General features: G+C 42.8%; 1 protein-coding gene and 1 pseudogene across 1 annotated transcript in view; one reads left to right on the top strand and one right to left on the bottom strand.

The window, feature by feature from the left end:
• Ttc7 (tetratricopeptide repeat domain 7) overlaps positions 1 to 22,826 on the top strand; it is a 631,216-nt gene that overhangs the window by 240,829 nt on the left and 367,561 nt on the right. The gene's annotated exons all lie outside the window — the stretch shown is intronic.
• LOC137645742 (uncharacterized) lies at positions 11,852 to 13,756 on the bottom strand (annotated as a pseudogene).

The following is a 22,826-nucleotide window of genomic DNA, read 5'->3' as shown; positions in this document are numbered from 1 at the left end:
CTCTCTCTCTCTCTCTCTCTCTCTCTCTCTCTCTCTCTCTCTCTCTCTCTCTCTCTCTCTCTCTCTCTCAATATATATATATATATATATATATATATATATATATATATATATATATATATATATATATATATATATATACTGTGTATATATATATATATATATATATATATATATATATATATATATTGACACAGAGGGCCTTGATTAGATTTTGCCAGTCATCTCTATCTTGAGCTTTTAAATTAATACTTCTCCACTCATAATACCACAACTCATGCCCACACAGTAACACCAATCTCACTAAACTGATATATAGCATTATTTTTATTCGTAATTTCAAGCAATTTAATTTCCAAATTTTACTTAACCTAGCCAATGTCTGATTTGCTTTTTTCAATCTTTCATTAAACTCAAATTCTAAAGACCCTATATATTCAATTAATCCTTTCTCCTTCCAATGATATTTCATCTCCCATTGCATATTCCATTGTCATTATCTCTGTCTTTCTTCTATTTATCTTGAGCTCAACCTCATGTGATGTTTCATGCAGTCTGGTAAGCAGGTTTTGCAAGTCCTGTGGTGTTCTAATAAGGACAGCATCATCAGCATACTCTAGGTCAGCTAATATCTTGTTACCAATCTAGTTTTTCACCATCCCCAACTGTTCTATGCATTGCAAAATCCATAAGGAGGATAAATAACATAGGTGAAAATACATTCCCTTGGAGTACTGTACTGTTCACTGGAAATTCATATGATAGGACTCCACTAACATTACCATTGCAATTGCTATGCTCATGAACAGACGTAATTTTAGAGGAACTCCATAGTAACGTAGGACTCTCCAAAAAATTTCCCGGATCTCACTATCAAAGGCTTTTCGTTACTTCACTAATGCCATGAAAAGTGAAAAATCTATATTCTACGCATTGCTGTACCACATGTCTTAAAATGAAAATTTGGTCAGTACAACTTCTACCTTTTCTAAATCTTGCTTGTTCATCTCTCAGCTATTCATTAATCCTTCTCTCAAGTTTCTTTAGAATGAGCATACTATATATCTTCATGACAACTGATGTAAGTGTGATGCGTTTGCAATTATTGCAACCAATCAGATCACCTTTTTTGGTCATTTACAGCAATACTCATAGCTCCCATTCATCAAGTTTTGCCTCTTCACACCAAATTTTCAATATTAAACTTAGCCGGTGATTATATAAGCTGCAGCTCTGCTGCCCGACAGAAAAAACTCTACGTTCAAAATACGCCAGCGATCGCTATGCAGGTAGGGGGTGTACATCAACAGCGCCATCTGTCGAGCAGGTACTCAGTACTCAATGTAAACACAGAACCAATTTTCTCTCTGTCGTGCCACCGGCAAGACCTACTAAATTCGCTATTGCTTACTGGATTGGTTTTCACATATTTTGGTGAAGTACACATTTCTAGTTTTGAGCTTTCGCTATGCAGGTGTTTTATCTTCATCTCAAAACTTGAACTCGTTTTGGATAGATTTAATTATGGTGACAAGGAGAGTATGGACTCTTTCACTTTTAATGGCCGACCCTTCCCTTAGACGGAAGTGTGTTTAGATTTTTAGTAATTTTGCTTAACACGTTATAGATCTATATATTTTATATCTCTCCGCCTTTATTAGGCCTCTTCGATTAACTTTCCATTTATTATAAACATATAAAAATAAATTTTTATGTTTTGTTTATATGCGACCTTTCCTGATAGTAGGCGGTCCTTACTTGGAACCGAAGTTAATCAACGTTGAGCCCGTTATATCGTATTTAGCCGTTAAAGAATTTAAAACTTTTTAAAATTTAATGTTTTATGAAAGAATTTCTTTGATAGTCTTCGTACTGTTTTCAAAGATGAACTAACGTTTAGTTTTTTAGACTACGCAGTTGTTGACGTTCAGGACGTTCAACATGCGCTCTATCGTTACGATAGAGAGAGAGTGTATCACGGTTTCACTTTGCAGTAAGAGTAAATCGATTCTGACGTTTTGTTCATTCTTTCTTAGCTTAAATGTTTTTAAATCTAAATTAAAGGAACTTTTTATTTAGAAAACCTTTCAGTTTTTTCCTTTAGTCAAATAACATGTTTTTTTGACGATATATAATTGGGCTCTTCTCTTAGGTGCGAAATCAAGAGAGAAAGAGAGAGAGAGATAGAGACGGAGGGAGAGAGAGGAGAGAAAACGTTCCGTTCAAGCGGGTAACGTTTTTCTCGAGTTGCTCTCGTCCCTAGTCGCTGTACGGGGAGGAAGGATAAAACGTTTTTAGTTTTTTATTCTCGTCCCCAGGCTATGTGCGGTGAGAGATTGAAAACGTAGTTATATGAACTAGTGTTTAGTCTCTTTCCCAGCCACTGATTTTTTTATCTTAAAATATGTTTTCTGTTTTTTGCTGGTATTAATGAGCTTGCATTATACGACTGATTTCGCAATTACTACCTTTTAATGAAGGGTAGAATTGCGTGTTTCAGGTAGAAATCAGTAAAAGTTTCGATTTCAGTGAAATAAGTGCAAAACAGAAAATCGATAAAGTGATATGCGCAAAGTGTTACAGTGTTGCGTCCGAGGGTTCGTCTGTTCGTGCCTGTCGTTCACCTAGTCCGGGACCTCTTGCAAGCTCCCAAGCCCAGGGGAGAAGTAATGTCGAACGACTTATGGGTTCGAGAGGCCTTGATCAACGAACAGACGTTTTCCCTCTGTGGTTTCGGGCGTATCTACCCAAGATCGCCCCACCCACTCTAAGACGAGAGAGCCCATTTATTCCTCGTCTGCGGAAGAGGTTTCTCGTAAGAAACCATGGACCAAGGTCTCGCGGCTTATTAAGCGCAAGTCGGTCCTTTCCGCGCAAGTCCAACGGCCCAGTTGTAGCCACTGGGTCAGTTCGGACTCGCTGCAGTCTTCCGACGACTGCTCACCTCCTAAGAGAGGCAAAGCGGTACCGCATCAGGTAGTCACACCGTCTGTTGCCGCACCTGCTCCTGTAGACCCTATTGGTCTTTGCTGCAGACCATGCAGTCTCAGTTAACGTCATTGATGCAGGACTTTCGTGCGGAGAAGGTTGACGCTGCACCAACCTCTAGCCTACAACCAACCACGGTTGTGCGTCCTGTGGACGCTGAGGCGACCTTCTCCCGCACTCCAAGAGAGTCCCGCCACCCATGCGTTCCAGTGTACCCTGCCAGCCGCATATTGACGTTCAGCGACGCACGGAATCTTCCGTTGACGTTCGCAAGGTACAACAACAGTCTAAGTTGTTTTGTTTTGACGCGGTGCGTCAACTTCCGCATTCTAGAGTTGTTTTGACTGCTCAGTCTAGACAGTCAAAGCAGTCTCGAGTGGACACTGTACGTCCTCACACACCTGTTGTGGTTGACAGTTCAGTTGTTGACAGTTCACAGACTGTCAAGCAGTTACATGACGTTGCCTTCTGGTCTGCTACTTATGCACCAGTGAGAGACTCACTGAGGTAACCTAGCTTTTATCGGACAAGGTTCCTGTGGATGAGGAAGTTGCTGTTCTCCCTCCTACTGATATTCCCTTGAGGACTCTGTCAGATGGAGAGGAGCCTTAAGCTGCTTAGCCTCCTATGGACTTTAATTAAATCATGATGATTTTTTTAAGGATCTTCGTCCGGATCTTGTAACTGCTGCTCCTTGTTCGCCTAAACGTCAGAACTTACACTAGGCCTAGCTACTTCGAAGCCGTTGTTTTTAAGCTAGTGCTCTCTCGCTCTCCTAGAGAGCGTTACGTTGGCTAGGCGACTGGTTTTTGCACCAGGAGGAGTTTTTTAGGGATACAGCCTTTGATTTCCCTTCTTTTAAACTGGCTTATAGAGCGAGAGTCTGATATGACACGAGAGAAGTTCTCGGCTTGGGAGTTCATGCCTCTGCCCAGATAGACTTCTCAATTCTGGTAGACTCGCCCTGGCGCCTAGCCAGGAGACGCTCCAAGTTGTTTACAGGTCAACTTCTCAGCTTTTGTCAAGCCTTTGAAGTTTTGCTGTACTATTATGTCACACATAACAAGGCTTTCAGGGATGGTAAACGGTTCCGCCTCAGTCGCTAACCCCGTCTGTTGCCACACCTGCTCCCGTAGACCCTAAATGGGCTTTGCTGCAAGCCATGCAGTCCAAGCTTGCGTCCTTGATAGAGGACTTAAATGCGGAGAAGAACCTTCTGGCCAACAACCTTCCAACCGGTCGGTTGTGCGCCCTGTTGACGCTGAGGTAACCTACTCGCGTCTGCCAGTTGAGGTGGTTCCTCCTTCTGGCCAACAACCTTCCAACCGGTCGGTTGTGCGCCCTGTTGACGCTGAGGTAACCTACTCGCGTCTGCCAGTTGAGGTGGTTCCTCCTTCTGGCCAACAACCTTCCAACCGGTCGGTTGTGCGCCCTGTTGACGCTGAGGTAACCTACTCGCGTCTGCCAGTTGAGGTGGTTCCTCCACCGATGCGACCCAGTGTGGGTTGCCAGTCGCACGTTGACGTTAAGCGACGCTCGGAGGTGGTTGTTGACGTTCAGGACGTTCAACAACCAGCAGAGGTGACTTGTTGTGACGCAGTGCGTCAACCTCAGCAACCCGGTAGGGTGTTGACTGCACAACCCAGACGGTCTAGACAGTTTCGGGTTGACGCTGTACTTCCTCGCGCACCCATGGTTGTTGACAGTTCACAGACTGCAGCAGTTCCATGATATTGCGTCACGCATCCACCAGTGCGACCGGATTCAGCGAGTCAGACGTTGCCCACTCCGTTGCCGTTTCCTCATCAGTTTCGGATGAGGAACCCTCTGATGAGGACGTTGCTGAACAAGACGATCAGCCCCCAGCCCTGCTATCCATCCAGAAGATGCTGAAGAAGGAACGCTGCTCAGTCAGGCTGTGGATGAGTCTGGTAGGGACACTGTCATCCGTGGATCAATTTGTGTCACTAGGAAGACTACACCTCCGTCCTCTTCTATACCATCTAGCTTTTCACTGGAAAAAGGACAAGACGCTAGAAGCGGTCTCGATCCCGGTTTCCGGAAAGATAAAGTCTTGTCTGATTGGTAACGTCTCTGCCTGGTGTTTGCCAGTCGGGGGTTCGAGTCCCGCTCACACTCGCAAGTGCCATTAGTGTCTGCAACCTTACCATCCTTGTGAGCTAAGGTTGGGGGGTTTGGGGGAGCCTATAGGTCTATCTGCCTAGTCATCAGCAGCCACTGCCTGGCCCTCCCTGGTCCTAGCTTGGGTGGAGAGGAGGCTTGGGCGCTGATCATATAATATATGGTCAGTCTCTAGGGCATTGTCCTGCTTGCTAGGGCAATGTCACTGTCCCTTGCCTCTGCCATTCATGAGCGACCTTTAAACCTTTAAACCTTTAAAGGACTATATCAACCTTAGAGAGGGTCTTCCCCTAACTGTTCAGACTCCCAACCACGTTCTCTTCTCGGACGCATCGGACGTAGGCTGGGGTGCGACATTAGACGGTCGGGAATGCTCGGGATTATGGAACTCGAGTCAAAGGACAATGCATTTCAACTACAAGGAGCTTCTGGCAGTACGTCTGACCTGGAAAAGCTTCAGGTCTCTCCTTCAAGGCAAAGTGGTGGAGGTGAACTCAGACAACACCACGGCTTTGGCGTACATCTCCAAGCAAGGAGGGACCTACTCTCTGACGTTGTACGAGATCGCAAGGGACCTCCTCACCTGGTCAAAAGGTCTAGACATATCACTAGTAACGAGGTTCATCCAAGGCAACTTGAATGTCATGGCAGATTGTCTCAGTCGGAAGGGACAAATAATTCCAACAGAATGGACCCTCCACAAGGATGTATGCAAGAGACTTTGGGCCACCTGGGGCCAGCCAACCATAGATCTCCTCGCAACCTCGATGACCAAGAGGCTCCCAATATTTTGCTCACCAATCCCGGACCCAGCAGCAGTTCATATAGATGCCTTTCTACTAGATTGGTCACATCTAGATCTATATGCATTCCCTCCGTTCAAGATTGTCAACAAGGTACTGCAGAAGTTCGCCTCTCACGAAGGGACAAGGTTGATGCTAGTTGCTTCCCTCTGGCCCGCGAGAGAATGGTTCACCGAGGTACTTCGATGGCTAGTAGACGTTCCCAGAACACTTCCCCTAAGGGTGGACCTTCTACGTCAGCCACGCGTAAAGAAGGTACACCAAGGCCTCCACGCTCTTCGTCTGACTGCCTTCAGACTATCGAAAGACTCTCGAGAGCTAGAGACTTTTCGAAGGAGGCAGCCAGAGCGATTGCTAGAGCAAGGAGAACATCCACCCTTAGAGTCTACCAATCGAAGTGGGAAATCTTCCGAAACTGGTGCAAGTCAGTATCCGTATCCTCGACCAGTACCCCTGTAACTCAAATAGCTGACTTCCTCTTATATCTGAGGAAAGAACGATCTCTTTCAGCTCCCACTATCAAGGGTTACAGAAGCATGTTGGCATCAGTCTTCCGTCACAGAGGCTTAGATCTTTCCAACATAAAGATCTACAGGACCTCCTTAAGTCTTTTGAGACCACGAAGGAGCGTCGTTTGGTTACACCTGGTTGGAATTTAGACGTGGTACTAAGATTCCTTATGTCAGACAGGTTCGAAACGCTACAATCAGCCTCCCTGAAAGATCTCACCTTATAGACTCTTTTCCTGGTATGCTTAGCCACAGCTAAAAGAGTCAGTGAGATTCATGCCTTCAGCAAGAATATCGGATTCTCATCCGAAACGGCTACATGTTCTACAACTTGGTTTTCTAGCCAAAAACGAGCTGCCTTCTCGGCCTTGGCCAATATCGTTCGATATTCCAAACTTATCGTATGGTTGGAAATGAACTAGAAAGAGTCTTATGTCCTGTAAGAGCTCTTAAGTTCTATTTAAAACGAACTAAACCTTTACGAGGCCCGTCTGAAGCTTTATGGTGTTCAGTTAAGAAACCATCTTTGCCTATGTCAAAGAATGCTTTATCCTATTTTATCAGACTGTTAATACGAGAAGCTCATTCCCATCTGAATGAGGAAGACCAAGCTTTGCTGAAGGTAAGGACTCACGAAGTAGAGCTGTCGCAACTTCCGTGGCCTTTAAACAAAATAGATCTCTGCAAAGTATAATCGACGCAACCTATTGGAAAAGCAAGTCAGTGTTCGCGTCTTTTTATCTTAAGAATGTCCAGTCTCTTTACGAGAACTGCTACACTCTGGGACCATTCGTAGCAACGAGTGCAGTAGTGGGTGAGGGCTCAACCACTACAATTCCTTAATTCCATAACCTTTTTAATCTTTCTCTTGAAATGTTTTATTATTGTTTTTGGGTTGTCCGGAAGGCTAAGAAGCCTTTCGCATCCTACTTGATTTGGCGGGTGGTCAAAGTCATTTCTTGAGAAGCGCCTAGATTAGAGGTTTTGATGAGGTCCTGTTGTATGGGTTGCAACCCTTGATACTTCAGATCCTAGGGGTCGCTCAGCATCCTAAGAGGATCGCGAGGCTCCGTAAGGAAAACGTACTTAAAAAGGCAGAGTAATTGTTCAAGTCGACTTCCTTACCAGGTACTTATTTATTTTATGTTTGTTATTTTGAATAACTGCTAAAATGAAATACAAAATACTTAGCTCATAATAATGTAAACAAGTAATGCTGGTCTCTACCCACCCCCCTGGGTGTGAATCAGCTTATATAATCACCGGCTAAGTTTAATATTGAAAAATGTTATTTTTATTAATAAAATAAATTTTTGAATATACTTACCCGGTGATTATATATTAAAGGACCCTCCCTTCCTCCCCAATAGAGACCCAGTGGACCGAGGAGAAAATTGGTCCTGTGTTTACATTGAGTACCGAGTACCTGCTCGACAGATGGCGCTGTTGATGTACACCCCCTACCTGCATAGCGATCGCTGGCGTATTTTGAACGTAGAGTTTTTTCTGTCGGGCAGCAGAGCTGCAGCTTATATAATCACCGGGTAAGTATATTCATAAATTTATTTTATTAATAAAAATAACATTTCTACAAAATAATCTTTGATATATATATATATATATATATATATATATATATTTATATACACACACATATATATATATATATATATACGTATATATATATTATATATTTATATATATGTTTATATATGAATATATAAGGGATTTTGACAAAGGAAAAATCTATTTCTGGGCGAGAGACCTGTGCTGCCTCGTGAAATGCTCCTTTAGCATCATTTCTAAGGTATATAACTGCTATGTATTACCAGAGAAAAAAGTTGCATAGGAATGCCAGGGTTGAACCCAGCCCGCTCACCTAAATAGGTGTCGGTATATATAACTGGGGCGTGTAAAACCATAACCAGAGGTCTTGTGACATTTAGATATCTCCTCTTCAATATCCCCGTTACAGCGAGGTGCCGTTCTACACCCACTACTGAATGCTACTACCACCATCTCCACCCACGTCAACTACGTCACTCCTCATAGCACCCAAGCTTGGGCCCATTCTGGGAGGGAAGTAGAGGGTGGGTTCACCTGGCGGCACAGGTCTCTCGCCCAGAAATAGATTTTTCCTTCATCAAAATCCCTTTTCTGGGCTCCACCTGTGCCGCTCCGTGAAATAGTACAAGAGAAATGGTCCCAAAGCTTGGAACTAAAGTCAAAATATCAAAAAACATGGTTTAATATAAATAGTAGATAAGAAATACCAAGTATTCCAATGAATTGAATAATTCCTTATCATAAAGGATAGACGGGTAAGTCAAGAAATTGCAGCAATAATTCCAAACTATGGAAGTACAAAATGAAAGTGCAATATAAAACAATAAACTGTAAGATCAAATAATAATTTATAATCCTGAGGGTAAATACAATCAAAATTCAACTCGTGGAAGAGTAAGACTATTTACAGATATGATAAATATAAGAGTGCACCATAAGGGTGCAGCCCAGGTGAAAAACAAAACCAAAACTAAAGTAGGGACAATAAGTAAGGCAGGTAGGGGGAAAAAGGGGAAGGGTAGAACAAGAGTAAATGGTTATGGATCATGACTCTCAGGAGGAACCACATTCCCTGCTGCCACTGTAGCAAATTTTAGGGCTTCCAAAGGTTTTAAATAGTGGCATTTAAAGACTGCTGGGGACTTCCAGCCTGTATATTTTGTAAGTTCATCAAAATTCATATGGTGAAAGTAATTAATGGATGTAGCTACAGCTCGTATATCGTGAACATGTGGGAATGATGCAGGGTTAGCATGTTTAATGAAATACAGAATCTGTTGTCTGATTCCTTTCAGGGTAATGGTTCCTCCATTCTCTCAAATAAATAAGGGCCCTGCGGACTTATTGGACGTTCTATTCAAATAGGCTTTCAGAGTAGTTACTGGACATAGAGATGGGTCCTGTGGAAGTGGAACAATCTTCCAGGGGGACCATCTGTTCTGAGGGTCCTCATTTTTTGCCAGGAATCTTTTGTCTGGAGAAATTAGAATTTCACCTGACGAGAGAAACTCGATATGACCTGGATCTCTGGACAAAGCTGAAAGTTCTGATATCCTGGCGCCAGATGCTAGGCTCATTAAGAATAAGGTTTTCCTTAATAATGGAATATAATCACAAGACTCGTTAGAAGTGTCAGAAGCCAATTTAAGCACATCATTGAGAAACCAGGAAACTGAACTAGGACGAGTTGATGGTTTCAGTCTGGCACAGGCTCTCGGGATGGACGAGAAGTATGTATCAGTAAGGTCAATATTAAATCCAATTTGGAAAATCTTTTTCAAGGTTGATTTAATTGTGGTAATAGTACTAGCCGCTAGGCCTGATTCAAAAAGAGATCTAAAGAAGGATACCGTTAGGTTCATAGTAATCACCTCAGCCTTTGAGTCCTTTAAAAACTTTGCAAGTTTTTTAACAGCTGAATCCTACTGTCGAAGGGTGGAGTCCCTTTTATCCGATTCTAAAAATATAGGGTATTTTGAGGATCAATATCTGCATCTCTTTGTGCTGCAAATTTCATAAAGTCCATAAAGTTAGGGCACTGAATTCTTGAGGAAGCTAACACACTGCGAGTTTGTACTACTTGTGTTAGGATTGGATTGGGGATCTGTTGAGGGTGGAGACCCAGTTCCACCAGAAGGGGGAACCAGTTGCTCTTGGGCCAGTTGGGGGCTACTAGAGCCACTTGGCCTCTGAAAGTTCTGAGTTTGTCTAGGACCTTCATTAACAGATTTATTGGTGGGAATAGGTAAATTCTATCCCAAGTGTTCCATTCCAATGACATTGCGTCTGTGGCGTAGGCCCAAGGATCCATGTTGGGGGCTACATAGCACTTTAGCTTGTGGTTGGACTCTGTTGCAAACAGGTCTACTTGGAGACCTGGAACTTGAGATAGAATCTATTTGAATGATTTCTGGTCCAACGACCACTCCGACTCTAGCGGGGTTGTTCTCGAAAGTGCGTCTGCCACCACATTCCTTATTCCTGCTAGATGAACCGCTGACAGGTGCCAATGGTTCAATGCTGCCATGGAGAATATTGCTGTCATCACATGGTTTATTGGACCTGACTTGGAACCTCCTCTGTTTATACAGTGGACTATAACTTCGCTGTCTAGAACCAATCTGATATGTTGCTTCCTGGCTGGAGCAAGCTTCTTGAGAGTCAAGAACAATGCCATGGCTTCTAAGACATTGATATGAAATTGGCGAAGTGTTATCGACCATAGTCCCCTGGCCTTCTTGTACTGGGAGTATCCTCCCCAGCCGGTAAGAGAGGCGTCTGTGTGAACGACCAGTTTTGGAGGTGGAAATTTTACCTTAACGGAATTTGCTAGGTTTCTGGCTTTCGTCCATGGCTGAAGTCTCTTCTTCAGAATTGGCGGGATTCGAGCTATTTTGTCTCGCCATTTGTTGTTCGCTTTGGAACGCCATACTCGATTTATATCCTTTAGTCTGGCCTTCAGAACTATGTCTGTAACTGAGGCGAACTGGAGGGCACCCAGGATTCTCTCCTGATTTCTCCTGGATGTCAATTTGTCCTTGAGAAAGCTCTCTGTATTCTTTGCTATTTCTTTCCTTTTGGCTACCGGGAGACACAGTGTGTGTGCGCAGATCCCATTTTAGCCCTAGCCATTGAAACTTCGCTTCCGGGACTAGCCGTGATTTCGCGAAGTTGATCTGAAAACCCAGATGTTGAAGGAACCTCAACACCTTGTTTGTTGCCATCCGGCAGGTTTCGACGCTGTCTGACCAAATGAGCCAGTCGTCCAGGTAAGCTGCTATTTGGATTTCTTGGGTTCATAATTCTTGGATTACTGTTTCTGCTAGTTTGGTGAATATCCTGGGTGCTATGTTGAGTCCAAATGGCATTACTTTGAAAGCATACGCCTGGTTGCCCAGCTTGAAGCCGAGAAACGGACGAAAGTGCCTTGCTATCGGAACGTGATAGTAAGCGTGTGTAAGATCGATAGAGGTGGTGACGGCCCCATGGGGAAGTAAGGTCCGCACCTGAGAGACGGTTAGCATATGGAACTTGTCGCATTGAATGTAAGAATTCAGATGAGACAGATCCAAGATTACTCTTCGCTTGTCTGAGTCTTTCTTTGGCACACTGAACAAGCGACCTTGAAATTTCAAGTGTCTTACCTCCTTTATTGCGTTCTTTTGTAACAGATCTTCTGCATACAGGACTAGTTCTTCCGTTGGATGTTGATGAAAACTGGTTGGTGGAGGGGGCCCTTCTACCCAACTCCACCCCAGACCTTTGGAAATTATGCTGTAAGCCCAATTGCTGAATGTTCAACGGGTTCGAAAAAGATACAATCTTCCTCCCACCTGAGGAGTTTCAATGGTTCGTAGCGGATTTACCTCCCCGGGCTCCGCGGAATCCTCTGCCTCTAGAGAAGACTCTTCCGCTGCCTCTGCTGCGAAAGGTCCCTCTAGCCCCGCTACCCCTGGCGTGTTTGTAACCATGGAACACGCCCTGTGTCTCAAAGGTAGGGTTAAAGGCTGGGGAAGTTGTATAAGAGGTAGATGCAACCTGAACCTGCGGGACCAACATATATTGTTGTTGGGGCTGCGCCTTAGAGGTTGAGGGTCGACTCCCCTGTGAAACCGGGATTGTCTGGACCACTTGTTTGGACTGTTGGCCTTGGAATGACTAGAAAGGCCTCAGTCTCTTCCTCCCTTTAGGTTGGGTACTGGCTTGTTCGAATTTCCGTTTGGGAATGAGACCCCACCGAACCTTGAGGCTCTGATTAACCCTCGCAGCCTCACTAAGGACGTTGTTGACCATGTCTTCAGGGAACAAGTCTGGGCCCCAGATTGAGGCTTTGATGAGTTTGTTAGGCTCATGTCTGATCGATGCCTCAGCCAAGACGTGCTTCCGACATCTACGCTTGGCCAGGATGAAGTCGTATGCGTCAGACAGCAAGGTCTGAAGCAACGACTTGGTCAAAATCTTAAAAAGGGGTTCCTCCTCGTAAGCTAAGGAGGACATTTCCGCCATTGTAGCCGAGTTGATAGATCTACTCAGGCGCGTACGGGCCTCGAACTCGAGCCGTATCAGGGAATCTGGGAGCCTGGGAAGTCTTTCGCTGAACTGTGTAGAAGCACAGTCGGGGCTCAACTTACCTGCTGTGAACGTTGCGGGGCCGTTGGTCCTGCACTCGTGATCCCCCGGGAACAGGAGGGAAGTCAGGTCCGTTTCCCGTAATTGGGGCAACGGTTTGTCCTCGTTCACGGCTTGATGTGCTAGGTCCATCATCTTCGTGGTACAGGGCGTTGGGGTATGCTCCTCTACCACGAACATCGTGTACGAGCTCTTGTGAGGAGTCAACATGGTGTTGACACACTCCCACTCGTTGAGAGTCCGGACCCAGGCTGACTGTGCCTGTTCCTTGGGGTATATGATGGTCTCCTTCGAGACCTTATCCAGCCTCACAAGCGCTTCCTCAGTTAAGTGCGCAAACCCGGGGAAGGGGAATTGGAGACCCGGCGGGTAGAATTCAAAGTCTTCTACCGGCCGGGTGCCACACCCTTCGATGGTTAGCATGCCATCCTTGAAGGGAGAATGTAGAGCCATCCTCCACGGATTGCTCTTAACGAATTCCGGGAGTTTGGAGGCGTCCGGGATAATATGTTGTTGCTGCTGAGGCAGTCCGGAACGCAGGAGATTCTCCATGAGATTCTCCTGGTTCTGCATCCTCTCTGTGAGGGCGCCCATAAAAGAACCAATCTTCTCCATCAATTGGCTCGAGAAGGCCGCTGGGTCGAAGGAGGCTTCCAGGGTCTTGGATTTCGAGTCACTCTTCGCTCTCGACCCAAGAGAGGAAGAAGTCGTTACATCAGAAACCTTAGGAATTCTTGAAGATGAAGACCTAGCCGGTTTGGCTAGTTTGGGAGAGATGGGAGTCTTCGAGAGGGTCTTTCGAATTTGTTTTACTTTAGGGACTACTGGGCATGGCCTGACCCCAGCCACGTGCTTCCCAGTAAATCCCTGAAAGGAAGAAACGGAAGAAGTAGACAAAGACGGACTAAGGATAGGGATCTTAGTCAGTGTACCACCTGCCTCACTTACCTCCCTACTTACGTCTGGTTCGTCCAAGGCCATGGGCTCTAGGTCCAAGTTCATGGGCGCGACGTCTTTTACCGTGTCCCCCAGTCCTTCCTGGTCCTCCGACAGGAGCAAGGATTCCGTTTTGGAGGTGATGATGGGGTCCGCCACTTCCTTGGGGACCGCTGCTGACATCTTCGCGTTAGGATAGATGAGCACGCACATGTCTTCTGAAAGCACATGAGGCTGCTTGGCCTTAACGTTCCGGGCGAACCCGCCAACCCAGATTTTAAGGGTTGACAGGGCGGAACTCTTGGAAGACTGCGAACTCTGAAAGAGAATATTCCGTTACTAATATTCTAAATCCATCGTCGCAAATTAGTATCTATATTAATAAATATCAGAACTCACTCGGATAAACCATCAAGGAGAGGGAGAGGGGAAGAATCTAAATTAGATTATGACCATAGTTAGATTATAGAGCAGATCGACGGAAAAAACCTACCGAATCAGCGGTAAGCACAGACACAAGACCGTAGCAGACCTCACAATTGTCCGGGTGCCACACTAGGAGGTCGCCGACTTGGACAGCACACAAGGCATGGGACCTGCATACCCCGTGTCCTCATGCCTGCTGCAACACCGCCGCACAGGCTGTCATCTGACACCGGACCATCTGTAAGAGAAAAGATACATAAGTATCCCATAGTACGTGAATATCCCGAGGGGATTGCCGGGGGCCCGGGAACTTAAAATTAACTGGAGTGGGTACTGGGGTAATATTCTAAGAATAGAAAAACCGGGGTGGGTACCGGGTTAATGTACTATAAATATAACTAATTAATACCAGTATAAACAATGAATTATAAATTAAATTATGAATTAAATTATGATCATTCACGGACAAAAATATCGTCAAAAGGAGGATATACTATCCCGTCAGAGCCGGGGATGTATATATATATATATAAATTAACTGTAAGATTAGCGTTATTTCCGTTGGCTCCGGGGAGACAACTGAGTTAGACCAGGGGGTCATAACTGACAAGCACTAACAAAACATATAAAGAAGGTTCTCCGGGATAAAAACTGATACAGGCCTACGGGTGTAGGTAAAAATCATGTTACGTACATAACGCGAGAAAACGCAAAAGAGAACCTAACACGCACGCCGTAATCTTCCCGGCCCCCCGGGGGCCAACCAGAGGGGGCGGGGAGAATGACTACAACAAAGCATGGGAATGGTGGAACTCAGCTAAGACCCCAACAGCTGTTCTCGGCTCAGAGGGAGTATGAGGTATCCCTGAGGGGGGATGAGGGGGGGGGGATTGGACGAGTGCACTCGACCAAAACAAACATCTGGTCTCCGAAGTCTCAAGGAGACATGAGGTATCCCTGGGGAGGGATAAGGTAAAGGTGGGGGGAGAAAAACATTAGGTATCCCGGGAGAGGGATAAGGGCATGTGGGGGGATGCACCACACAAGGGGGGGAAGCAGCGAGAACAAGCCAGGGAGGGGTCGAGGTGGTCACGTGGATCCGCGAGCGGACAGGAGTACCAACCTGGTCAACACCATGCGATACCAACATAAACGAATGATCATAACTAACTGGTAAATAACGAAACAGGAATAAATAACTAGGTATGCGGCATGCAGAATAAAGCTAATTAAAGCTAAAATAACGCAGTAAGAGAGGGACGCAGGAGAACATCGGAACAAAATGAATAAAGGAAGTAGGCCTAACTCTCCAGGTTCGGGTAGGTACCGAATAGGAGGGGGGAACTATGACACAAAGGCCGATTAGGTAAGGTGCCGATCAGTAGGATAACAACGTAAAATAACTGTAAACCTGGAGTCCCTCTCCAACCAAAAGGACCTAACTCTTATAAGGGTAATCATGAAAAGAGCAACAATCCTAACATAAAAGGCATCAAAACACAGTGCAAAACTGCCTTCAAGGTACTAAGCCTAGAAGGGTAGCAAGCAAGCCCATACTTAAGATATAGTACATTCCCGTTAAATGAATCACGAAGCTGAAAAAGGCATCGCGTAATGTGACACGGAATTGAGTAAAGGTAAAAAGGTTCGAAACGAGATACAATTAGTATGGAAGACCAATTGCAAAACGTCAAGAACAAGACTGGAAGTAGCGAGACCAACATGGCGTCGAAAGAGTCGGGGCTCCCGACCCGAGAACATGTAAACACTTAAAAATAAAGAAAAATAAAGGCATCGCTACCTCCCAAAAAACTCAAAATCCATAGTTCTAGTACTTAACTTGGAGGAGGAAGCTTGGGTGTGCGACATCTCGACCAAAAAGCACCAAAAAATGCAAAAATGTCACAAGCAAGGGAACGTACGAGATCACAACGAAGATGCTATGAAAGGAGTGACGTAATTGGCGTGGGTGGAGATGGTGGTAGTAGCATTCAGTAGTGGGTGTAGAACGGCACCTCGCTGTAACGGGGATATTGAAGAGGAGATATCTAAATGGCACGAGACCTCTGGTTGTGGTTTTACACGCCCCAGTTATATATACCGACATCTATTTAGGTGAGCGAGCTGGGTTCAACCCTGGCATTCCTATGCAACCTTTTTCTCTGGTAATACATAGCAGTTATATACCTTAGAAATGATGCTAAAGGAGCATTTCACTGGGCGCACATCTGGAGCCCAGAAATGTATATATATATATATATATATATATTATATTTTTTTTTATATATATATATATATATTTTATATATACCATATATAATTTAGAGGAGGAGTGGAAGTTAGCAAAAGAAGATTTTGTTGGGATTGCAAGTGATGTATGTGGCAAGAAGGTTGTTGGAGGCAGCATGAGGAAGGCCAGCGAATGGTGGAATGAAGGAGTGAAGGTAAAAGTGGAAGAGAAAAAGAGGGCTTTTGAAGAATGGCTGCAGAGTAATAGTATAGAGAAGTATGAAAAATATAGAGAGAAAAATGTGGAAGTAAAGCGCAAAGTACGTGAGGCAAAGAGGGCAGCTGACTTGAGGTGGGGTCAGGGACTAGGTCAGTCATATGAAGAGAATAAGAAGAAGTTTTGGAAAGAAGTGAAGAGAGTAAGGAAGGCTGGCGCAAGAATTGAAGAGACAGTGAAAGATGGAAATGGAAGGTTGTTAAAAGGAGAGGAGGCAAGGAAAAGGTGGGCGGAATATTTTGAAAGTTTGCTGAATGTTGAGGATAATAGGGAGGCAGATATAATTGCTGTTCCAGGTGTTGAGGTGCCAGTGATGGGAGATGAGAATGAGAGAGAGATTACAATAGAGGAAGTGAGGAGAGCACTAGATGAAACGAGAGTAGGAAAAGCATCTGGTATGGATGGTGTGAAAGCTGAGATGTTGAAGGAAGGGGGTGTGACTGTACTTGAATGGTTGGTGAGATTGTTTAATATGTGTTTTGTGTTGTCAATGGTACCAGTAGATTGGGTTTGTGCATGTATTGTACCACTATATAAGGGTAAGGGAGATGTGCATGAGTGTTGTAATTCAAGAGGTATTAGTTTGTTGAGTGTACAGTAGTTGGAAAAGTGTATGGTAGAGTATTGATTAATAGGGTTAAGGATAAAACAGAGAATGCAATCTTGGAAGTACAGGGTGGTTTTAGAAGAGGTAGGGGTTGTATGAATCAGATTTTTACAGTTAGGCAGATATGCGAGAAATATTTAGCAAAAGGTAAGGAGGTGTATGTTGCGTTTATGGATCTGGAGAAAGCATATGATAGAGTTGATAGGGAAGCAATGTGGAATGTGATGAGGTTATATGGAGTTGGTGGAAGGTTGTTGCAAGCAGTGAAAAGTTTCTACAAAGGTAGTAAAGCATGTGTTAGAATAGGAAATGAAGTGAGCGATTGGTTTCCGGTGAGAGTGGGGCTGAGACAGCGATGTGTGATGTCGCCGTGGTTGTTTAACTTATATGTTGATGGAGTGGTGAGAGAGGTGAATGCTCAAGTGCTTGGACGAGGATTAAAACTGGTAGACGAGAATGATCATGAATGGTAGGTAAATCAGTTGTTGTTTGCGGATGATACTGTACTGGTAGCAGACACAGAAGGGAAGCTTGACCGACTAGTGACAGAATTTGGAAGGGTGTGTGAGAGAAGGAAGTTGAGAGTTAATGTGGGTAAGAGTAAGGTTATGAGATGTACGAGAAGGGAAGGTGGTGCAAGGTTGAATGTCATGTTGAATGGAGAGTTACTTGAGGAGGTGGATCAGTTCAAGTACTTGGGGTCTGTTGTTGCAGCAAATGGTGGAGTGGAAGCAGATGTACGTCAGAGAGTGAATGAAGGTTGCAAAGTGTTGGGGGCAGTTAAGGGAGTAGAAAATAGAGGGTTGGGCATGAATGTAAAGAGAGTTCTATATGAGAAAGTGATTGTACCAACTGTGATGTATGGATCGGAGTTGTGGGGAATGAAAGTGATGGAGAGACAGAAATTGAATGTGTTTGAGATGAAGTGTCTAAGGAGTATGGCTGGTGTATCTCGAGTAGATTAGGTTAGGAACGAAGTGGTGAGGGTGAGAACGGGTGTAAGAAATGAGTTAGTGGCTAGAGTGGATATGAATGTGTTGAGGTGGTTTGGCCATGTTGAGAGAATGGAAAATGGCTGTCTGCTAAAGAAGGTGATGAATGCAAGAGTTGATGGGAGAAGTACAAGAGGAAGGCCAAGGTTTGGGTGGATGGATGGTGTGAAGAAAGCTCTGGGTGATAGGAGGATAGATGGGAGAGAGGCAAGAGAGCGTGCTAGAAATAGGAATGAATGGCGAGCGATTGTGACGCAGTTCCGGTAGGCCCTGCTGCTTCCTCCGGTGCATTAGATGACCGCGGAGGTAGCAGCAGTAGGGGATTCAGCATTATGAAGCTTCATCTGTGGTGGATAATGTGGGAGGTTGGGCTGTGGCACCTTAGCAGTACCAGCTGAACTCGGCTGAGTCCCTGGTTAGGCTGGAGGAACGTAGAGAGTAGAGGTCCCCTTCTTTGTTTTAGTTTTGTTTCATTGTTGATGTCGGCTACCCCCCAAAATTGGGGGAAGTGCCTTTGGTATATGTATGTATGTATTATATATATACAGTATATATATATATATATATATATATATATATGTATGTATATATGTATGCATGTATGTATATATATGATATATATATATATATATATATATGTATATATATGTATATATGAATATATATATATATTATATATATATATATATATATGTATATATGAATATATATATACAGTATATATTTATATATATATATGTATATATATATATATATATATATATCATATATATTATATATCATATATATTATACATATATATATATATATATATATATATATATATATATTTATATATACAATATATATATATGTATATATATTTCTATTTATATATACACTATATATCATATATATTATACATATATTTATATATCTATATATATATATATATATATGTATATATATATATATATATATATATATATATATATATATATATATATGTATATATGTGTGTGTATGTAATAATATATATACATATATATATATATATATATATATATATATATATTCATATATATTTATATATATGTATATATTTAAATATATACGCATATATACATTTAAATTTATATTTATATGTATATATATATTTATATATATATATATATGTGTGTGTGTGTGTGTGTGTGTATTTGTATATGTATAAATATATATACAGTATATACTCCCCATAAATATGTAATAAAGTAACTGCACTCACCGATTCAGATGTTAGAGTGGAAACCAATTTGTAGCAGACAGGACAGTTGTCCGGATGCCAAACAGCTAGGTCATCCACTTGAAGAGAGTAGTGAGCGTGCGAACGACACACATTATGGCCGCAGGATTGGTGGAGAACAGCGACACATGCCGTCATCGCACAGCGGACAGTCTGTAAGATAAATGATACGTGAGTTTCTTAAAGGAAAGCAATTAGGGGCCGAAGGTCCCAGTGCTTAAATATTATAAAAGTTACTATCATGATATAAAAGTTGAATATATATAGCTGTAATTATCCCGAATGAAAGCAAAGGAAGGGCAACGGGGCCTGAATGCTGTAACTCTATATATATATATATATATATATATATATATATATATATATATATATATATATATATATATATATATATATATATATATATTCAACCCATGATAAAACTATCCATAAAGTGCCTAACATATGAATGAAGGCAAAAAGGGGACCCGGGGGGGGTCTGGGGGTTATAAGTCATATATCAAATAAATGATAAAAATTATTCATATATAATGCCTTAATAATTGAATGAAGGCAAATTAGGGGATCCCCCAGGGGACCCCGGTGTTTAAAAAATCAAATAAAAGCTTTACTTGATTATAAAATTATTAAATCAAATTAAATTAATGAATTAAATTAAGTCAAACCTTATTCGTGATCATATCATGGAAGGCAAGGTCGAGAACTAGGATCGTATATAATAGATAAAAGTGACTAAAATATAAAGGGAATCCAAGTAATAATGAATAACGTTGGCTCCGGGGCTCAACTAAAAAACTCGACCGAATGGTAATGAATAAAAGCTACTCCCGGGGATCCCGTAATGGAAGTCTTTAAACATATATATATATATATCTATATGAGGTCCGTGAGGTGCGTGACAGAGGGGGGGGGGATCTTAAAAGGGTCCGTGAAGTGCGGGACCAAGCGGGAGAAGCCCGTACACAACTTAATATTAAATAACCTAACAAGGTATCACGGAACGAGTCGAGACTCCCTGCCGATCGTCGGCCAAACGAGCGACGGAAAGAAACGACTACGACCGGGTAGAGTAGTGGGGAAACGTAATGTACGTTAATGAATAATAATAGAATGCCTCACAGAACAACGGGAAACCGCTCGTGCAAAGCGGATGCCCCCGGGAGGAGAACATAGGCGCTTATAAGATATCGGCGGGAGGAGGCTAGGAGTAGGTAGGCTCCGAGACGATATCAGGTATACCAACCTGCCAGACCCACGAGAGATATGATCACGTGGAAAAGTTAAAAACACTATAAAAAACATAACACATGGTAAATAAGAGAGGAAGGCATGTTGGATGATAATAACAATAATAAAATTAGCTATAAATCAATCGTAAAACAAACGAGGGCGCGAACAAGAGACAGAAAAGAACAAGCCTGACGGCGCTAGGAGTAGGCAGGGCTACCAACAGAACACAGGGTCAGTGAAGTGCTAACAAAATGAAAACTAAATTGTAATAACTGACTCATGAAAGCCCCTCGAACTAATGCAATCCTACAAATGACGTTAAAATAGTAAGCGAGTTCGTGGCGTGCGAACGTAAATAAGCTAAGATATGATATGTGGAAAAGAACGCCGATGGCGATCAGGCATGCCAACCTCCAATATACGCACATGAATATGAAATAACTGTTATCATAAAACAGGACAATATAAAATTGATACGGTGTGTGAACCGTGGAGATCCATAAAGTTCACAACGAGAAACAATCAGTATGGAGGACTAATTGAGAATCGTTAGAACGAACGAGAGAGAGAGAGGAAGGAGCCTGTACCGAGGGAGACCCAGCAAGGTCGTGAATAAAAACTGAATAATATAAACAAAAACGGACAAGGCCCCCTCCAAAATCTCAAAACTCATAGCTCTGGTACTTAACTTAGATGTAGTGACAGTGGAGTCTGACATCTTGAGGTAAATCCAGAGAAAAACAGCGAAATTTACACACAACACAAAGTATTGTTAACAAACTGCATTCTATAAAAGGAGTGACAACACTGGCGTGGGTTGGTTAGTAGTAGTACGAGGTTGAACGGCGCCTCGCTGTTCGGGGATTTTGACAGGAGACATCTAAATGGTGCGAGGCCTCTGGTTGTGATTTATCGCGCCCCAGTATTATATCGACACCTTATACAGGTGAGCGAGCTGGGTTCAACCTGGAATTCCCATGCAATTTTTTCTCTGGTAATATATAGCAGTTATATACCTTAGAAATGGTGCTATAGGAGCATTTCACTGGGCGACACGGGTCGGAGCCCAGATATATATATATATATATATATATATATATATATATATATATATATATATATGTATACTGTCTATATATATATATATATATATATATATATATTTGTATATGGTATATGTATATATACGTACTTATATATGTGTATATATACGTACTATATATATGTATATATATATATATATATATATATGTATTTATATATGTTTATATATATATTATATTTATAGATATATACATATATATACACAGTATATATATATATATATATATATATATATACGTATATATATTTATATTTATGTACAGTGGAACCTCTACATCCGAACGTATCTACATCCGAATTTTCCAACATCCGAAGTAAAATTCGAGCAAATTTTTGACTCTCCACCCGAATTTTATTTCGACACACGAAGTAAGCAATTTTCGTCGTACGGTTGTATCCGAATTTTTCGACACGCGAAGTACAATTCGAACACGTTCCGACTCTACACCCGAATGTTTTTTTTCGACACCCGAGGTAAACAATACTCGTACGCGTAGTCGGTGCTCATAGCGCCTGAAGTGTTTTTTATTTCCGCCGATAGAAGGCAGCACATCGACCTCGGAGGGACGCTCAATTAGCGGGTCTTGGGTCAGTCCTCTGTTCTCGTTGGCTTCTTGCGGTTGTGCTCTGTGCGTTCTGCTATTAACTCTGTTTTAATCGTGATTTACGTGCATCCTTTAACGGTAATTTACGTAAATCATGGGTCCTAAAAGGCTTAGTTTTGCCAGTGGTAGTGGTAGTGGTGAGAAAAGGAAGAAGGAAATGCTTTCTTTAGAAATTAAGCAGGAAATTATTGAAAAACATGAGCGTGGCGTCCGCGTAAGTGAACTTGCTAAACAGTATGGCCGTAATATGTCGACGATCTCGACAATCCTTAAACAGAAGGAAGCTATTAAAGCAGTGAAACCTTCTAAGGGGATCACCATAATTTCCAAACGCCGTACCCCTATCATAGAAGAGATGGAACGACTTCTACTAGTGTGGATTAAGGATAGAGAGATCGTTGGCAACACCATCACCGAGACCGTTATCTACGAGAAGGCGCACGCATTCTTTACGGACTTGAAGGAGGAGAGCTCTGGGGGTCATGCTGGGGAGAGTTCAACCGAGCCTTCCTCAGATGA

The sequence above is a fragment of the Palaemon carinicauda genome, chromosome 1, assembly GCF_036898095.1.
Source record: "Palaemon carinicauda isolate YSFRI2023 chromosome 1, ASM3689809v2, whole genome shotgun sequence".
Taxonomy (NCBI): Eukaryota; Metazoa; Arthropoda; class Malacostraca; order Decapoda; family Palaemonidae; genus Palaemon; species Palaemon carinicauda.
Note: the sequence above shows the minus strand (reverse complement) of the source record. Positions and strands in the feature narration are given on the sequence as shown.